A 7027-nucleotide genomic window follows, 5' to 3' on the forward strand; every position below is an offset into this window, starting at 1 on the left:
ATCTCTGAGTGTAGTTCAGAGTCCAAGAAAACACTTCATGCTGGCCCCGTAGTGTGTTATTTCTTCAACCTACTGCCTGCCTCCTGCTTAAAATGTCCAGCATAGGCACAAATGCCAAATTTTAACATCTATTTAAAGTCTGTGATAGACACGTAGCTTTCTGTTATGTAACTTTATTTTAAATTTTAAAAAATGTGGGTACATGGGAGGTGTATGTATTTATGGGATACATGAGATGTTTTGATACAGGCATGCAATGGATAATAATCACATCATGGAAGTAGGGTGTTCATCCCCTCAAGCATTCATCCTTTGAGTTACTAACAGTCCAATTATACTATTTTAATTTAAAATGTACAATTAAGTTATTACTGACTATAGTAATCTTGTTATACTATCAATACTATACTTTCTAGATTTCTTTATAAGCTTAAAATATTTCATATTTGTAAAAAATGAATAAAATAAAAATTAAAGCAAAATTATCCCAAAGTACCATCTATAAATCCAAACTTATCTCCTTGTACCCCTCTTTTACTTTCTTGAATAGAGTGTGCAAATTTATGATTTTAAAGTTTTACTTATTCCATTCCTTGGCATGGAATTTTATCTTTCTCTTTTCTGCTTGTCTGAGTCTCACCCTTTTTCTGAGACTTAATTTAAATTTCATCTCCAACAGAAAACCATGCCAGATGTCCTTAATCCTAATTAATCACTTCCTCTTCTTTTAATTTTTTTGGTGACTAAGAATCCAAAGTTTTTTTATTTTTAAACTTATAAAACTTGAAAACAAGATAGGTCAGGTTAAATAATATAGTATACAAAGCTGAAAGTGCTCATTTAGAGCTTTTTCTCTGTTTGAAAATGCAACAACAAGTTCCTGAACTCCTAGGTGAGAATACCACTGTTTGAATTATCTGTGATTAGATGAACTGTTGGTAACATTCCTCATTCCCTCAGTAAAAGTTTCAGAAATTCTACAATAGATGCATTTTTCTAAACTTACACAGGCAATTTTATTCCAAATATCTCCTGAGAGGCATATACCAAATACAGGAACTCATCTCCCTCCTTCTTCATTCATACCTTTCAGAAATCAGTGAGAAAATGCCCACCATACTTTGTTCACCAATAGAAGATGATTGGATTAGCATTGAGTTGTAATGCCTTCTAATTGCCATAATGAGTTCCATTAAAGAAAAAAAAAATCAATGATACTTGTTAAAACATGGGAAAAAAACCTTTATCAGCACCGTAGAGATAGGTACAGGGATCACTGCAAAGATGTCTTGCATTGGAAGAGAAAGATTGGGCTCAATTCTGAATACAGCATGGGCCAGTGGAAATTTATAGCCACAGAGCAGGGTACTGGATGGACAATTACTAGGGGAAATATCAGGGGTAGGGGGGATTCTGACTAAATCGACCTAACAGAATTCTTCCTGAAGACAGGCCAGGGTGATCAAACATCACCTGGGGGATGGTGGAGGATGAGGAACCTGATCAGATATCAAGGGTGATCAGATGTTGAGGGTGGGGAGATTCTTGCTAAGCTGGCTTAAGAGGGCTCTTTGCTAACACTGAATTTTATAAGGAAGTGCACAGATGGACCTAGGAGAAGGTTCGAAACCTGATTAAAGTTTGGCCAAGCAAAGAACCTTTGTCAGTTCACTCATGCAGATGTGATCAGGTATCAGGAACTTGGTTTTATCTAGCCCAGGAAGCTGCTTCTCACTCTTGTGCGATCTGTTATCACTGGAACTGTGGTAGGAGGTTGCCCTCAGATAAACAAAGCACTGACTCTTTGTTTGAAGCTGCCTGAAGGGCTTCTCCGCTGCCATGACATGGGAGGTGGAGCTGAAGAACAGAGGAGTGAATGATCCCAGCTGCTCAGGGGGTCAACAGTGGTGGGTCTTACGTGGGCCAGTCAATTTCTTTGCTAAACAGCTGAAATATGTACTACCTGGTCTAGTCTTGCATCCCAATCTGCCTATCATGATTATCTTTTTCTTGTTCTCCCTTTCCTTCCCCAGTTAGCTGGTAAGTGCCAGAGTAGATACTTTAAAAGTGTTAGAATAAGCAAATGAATTATATGAGAAAGCTAGTTAGTCATACATTATATCAATTGCTTTCATGAAAATGGGTGGGAGATGGTTCACATTAATGTATGTTACTTGCCAGGTGAGTCTTTGCAGAAAATCATTGAGTGTCTCTTCTTTGTACTTGAGATGTAGCAATGTGCAAAACAGATGGTGGTGGTGATGAAACTGTATGTTATCCATTTGGATGTGGTAATAAGTACTTCTCATCAGCCATGTCTTACCTGGGCCTTCAGTGAATCTCAGCATATTGAAGTGTTTCCAGTAAATGTATTAAGTTGTTGCTTGGTATCAGAAATAAGTGCTATTTCTAGGGCTGGGCATGGTGGCTCACGCCTGTAATCTCAGCATTTTGGGAGGCTGAGGCGGGCAGATCACCTGAGGTCAGGAGTTCAAGACCAGCCTGGCCAACATGGCAAAACCCCGTCTCTACTAAAAATACAAAAATTGGCTGGACATGGTGGCACACTGCTGTAATCCCAGCTACTCGAGAGGCTGAGGCAGGAAAATCACTTGAAACTGGAGGCAGGGGTTGCAGTGAGTGGAGATTGCACCACTGCACTTCAGCCCCAATGACACAGCAAGACTCGAGACTCTGTCTCAAAGGAAAGAAATAAAAAGAGAAAGAGGTAAGTGCTGTCTTTTTACCTTCTATGTAAGTGATTGGTAAGAATTCACCCTCTTATGAGATTGTCTAGTTAGGGTTGTTGAGAATGGATACTATTGAATGTAGGGCACAGATTTCTACTCTGGAGCAGACCCCAGTAAATTGTGCCAAGATCCTAAAAAGAGGAACTCCATGATAAAGAAAAAGCAAAATGTAAGAACCACACCAAGAAACATAATAACAGAGTAAGAGCGAGAGGTAATGGTGTTGTATCTCCAGTAACAGAATAATCCTGTGTTAAACAGTTCCTTTTAATGCAAAAGTTATGATTTGAAGTTTTTAAAAATCATGTTTTTCTTGTTTATAAAGTAATACATCCTATTAGAAATATTAGAAAATTACTAAAAGAGAATTAATGTAGGGGGTGATTCTGGATATAAATGGATTCTGGATATAAAAGTCAAAACAGCTTTCTTGTTTCTTTCCCTTAATGAAGGGGCTGATTCTGGATATGAATTCCAATTAGAAATAGTAAGTGGCCCTTCCTAATTTCTCCTGGAAACTTTCCCTATTAGGTAAAGATTTATACTTTATTTTTCTATGTATAAGATATTTTATGCTTTACCAGCCTTGAGAAAAAATGCAAAATCTGTTATACTTTCTTTTAAAAAGCTATAAAGCATGTATTTTTTATTTAATTATTTACATATATTTTTACAGAAAGGTTGAAAAACACAAAAATGAATAAAGTTAAAATTATTATTAATCCCACTGTTGCTAACATGCTAGTATTTTGATGCATTTGTATATAGATTATGTATATGCATCTTCATATATGCCATGTACATTCCAACATATATGTGAAAAATTATAACTGCATGGAAAATGTTTATAATGTAATGCAAACAGAAAAAAGCAGGATAAAAAACCTTTTACATGGCTTGATCTCTTTAAACTTCTTCAGCATCACGTACTAAATAACTTCATAATAGTTTTTCATTCGGATGTGAACTGATAACCTTTTCAGAAAGAGTGGAACCACTCTTAATAAATTCAGGAAATTCTCTCTAATATGAAATGAGGGAAGCTTGTCTACTTATTGTTTCTCCTTCTCTTGATAATTGCATCTCTTTTTGTGCACTTTCGAACATCTATAGCATGCAACAGAAAATTTATTGCCTGTAGACGTTTTCAGAATTGGATACCGAGATCAGTATTTTAATGGTCAATATTCAAAATATTAGTATTAATATTCCAAAGGTAAAATTAGAAATTATAGAGAGTCACAGACTTTCTTCATGTAGTTAGAACTTCAAAAATTAAAACATAGCCGGGAGTGGTGGCTCATGCCTATAATCCTAGCACTTTGGGAGGCCGTGGTGGGAGGATTGCTTGAAGCCAGGAGTTTGAGACTAGACTAGGCAATATAGTGAGATTTCGTATCCCTGAATAAATTTTAAAAAAAATAGCTGAGTATGGTGGCACACGCATTTAGTCCCAGCTACTCATGAGGCTGAGGCAGGAGGATCTCTTGACCATGGGAGATCGAGGCTGCAGAGAGCTGTGATCACACCACTGTACTCCAACCTGGATGACATAGTGAGACCATGTCTCAAAAGAAAAAATAAGAAAAGTAAAAACAGCTTGCTTGTTTCTTTCCCAGTACCTGATAAAATAGGAGATACATTTTCCTTGACAATGACATCTTAGAGTCATGATCAAATACCTCCTTAATTCTACAACACAAATAAATGGAAAAATATTCCATGCTCATGCATTGGAAGAATCAATATCATCAAAATGGCTATAGTGCTCAAAGCAATTACTGGGTATATATCCAAAGGAAAATAAATTATTCCATGAAAAAGATGCCTGCATTTGTATGTTCATCACAGTGCCATTCACAATAGCAAAGACATGGAATCAACATAGGTGCCTATTAATGGTGTATTGAATAAAGAAAATATGGATATATACACCATGGAATACTATGCAGCCATAAAAAAGGAATGAAGTCATGCTCTGGGCAGCAACATGGATGGCAGCTGGAGGCCATTATCCTAAGCAAACTAATGCAGGAATGGAAAACAAAATACATGTTCTCATTTATAAGTGGGAGCTAAACACTGAATACATGTGGACATAAAGATGAGAACAATACATACTGGGGACTACTGGAGCAGGACTGAAGGAGCAGGGCATGGACTGAAAAAAACCCTTATTGGATACTATGCTCACTACCAGGATGACGAGACACTTCAGGTTGCAAACCTCAGCATCACACAATATACGCATGTAACAAACCTGCACATGTATCCCCTAAATAATATATGTACACACACACACACACACACACACACACATAGACATATATATATATCACCTTAGTCCTAAACTCTGTGATTCCCCAAAGCCAGTGCATAGATCAAAGTAGCTATAGACTGACACTTCAGAGAGGCTTTTTAAAAGGACTGATTTCTTGAACTTGACAGCATGGTAGAATATGGCAAAAAAAAAAAAAAAAAAAAAGAAAAGAAAAAAAATGGACTGATTTCTGGACCCTAGTTGGGTATATCTAGAGTAGGACAGGAAATCTGTATTTTATGAATTTTCCCAAGTGACTCTGATGAATAATCCAATTTGACAACCACTGCCCTGGGAGCTGCAGTGTAATCCAATTATTTCCTGGCAACCTGAAGGAAAGAGGTGAGGATGGATCTTGATTTACTGTATGAAACATAGATTCCCCAGAGAGGCTCTCCCTGGAAGACATCTTAAAAATCTATTTCAAGGTAGTTATTAATATTTCCTTGATTGTCATTCTAAAGCCATAGCAAAGATTTGATGAACTTTGCAGGTCACTTCCAACCATTCAATCTTACAAAATCGTGCTTAGTTCTATAACTGTTGCAATGATCTTTAGAAAAAAATTTTCCCTCTAGTAAAGAGTGCATTTACTTCCCACCCATTAAGCTAAGAAATCATGACATGTTCACACCCCGAGCACATTGAGTTCTTGATAGAAAATAAGATATTTATTTTATTGTGGGCACATAAAGTCACTGGAGATTTTATGATGACTTTCATTTTCAAAGAAAATCTATATTAAACATAAAACTAATATTTATTTCCTTCATTTTTGTATAATTTGCTTTGTAAAGAATTTTTCAAATTTTACACAACAAATGACTTGTCTTGAACAGATGACTCACTTTAATAGGATCTTATGTTTTCTCCTTGAATATTTTCACGCTTTTCTTAAATTAAAAAAGTCACCTTAACCAAACAAAGATGTAATGTATTCTACAATGTACAAAGTGCAGGTCTCAAATTTTCAGTAATTGTAACACCGGAATTTTGAATATATACCCAGTATATATATAATTGCTTTGAGCACTAAGGCCATTTTGAGGATATTGATTCTCCAATTCATAAGCATGGAATATTTTTCCATTTATTCGTGTTGTAGGACTGAGGATGTATTTGATCATGACTTGACCTCATTGTCAAGGGAAATGTGTCTCCTATTTTATCAGGTGCTGGGAGATATACGAGCTAGAGAACTTACTGCTGTAGTGGAAAGTTGATAGTTTCAGCTGTGCACCATTTCTGCCTGCTGTGGGCATCTGCTGTTGTCCCAAACGAGTGGCCTTGGTGAGTCTGCCAATTAGTATATCTACTGCTTTGTTCTCAAGGGTGAGCATGTGATCTCAGGTGGTCCAATTATGACAGGCTATCTTTCTTGGAGCAGTAATTGGCTTAGAAATGAGCATAAAAAAGATCAATCAGATGTTGGGTGAAAGAATTAGTCTTTAAGAAAAATTCCTCCTGAATTTGCTAGGCTGGAAGAATGTGACTCTAGGTCAATTGGAAATAGTTTTTTCCCCACCAAATGATGAGAGTTTGTTTAAATAAGGATGTAAATACATGGAGAGAGTCAGAGGATAGGGATGGGGAAAGAGGCTTATGACGTTCTAGATCTAATTGCATTAACTACTGAACTTCCGGCAATGTGAAGTTCCTGAATTTGTTTTTTAAGTGAGCTTGAATTGAATTAGTGAACAAATTGAATTGAATTACACACACCAAAAAATCTTGACAAATACAATTATTTTCTTCATTTTCCAGATGAGTAAACTGAAGCCCAGAAAGGCTAAGTAATTTGACCTATTTAGTAAGTAAATCAGACTTGAACTCATGTCCTAACACTCTAAATTATGTGTTCTTTTATATCATGCTTTCATTCCTCGGCATCTACTAAAGAAGTCCGGTACTCAGGAAGAGCATGACATAAGAAATGTGGCTGAGAACGATATTATAC

This window comes from Saimiri boliviensis, chromosome 7, assembly GCF_048565385.1.
Source record: "Saimiri boliviensis isolate mSaiBol1 chromosome 7, mSaiBol1.pri, whole genome shotgun sequence".
Taxonomy (NCBI): Eukaryota; Metazoa; Chordata; class Mammalia; order Primates; family Cebidae; genus Saimiri; species Saimiri boliviensis.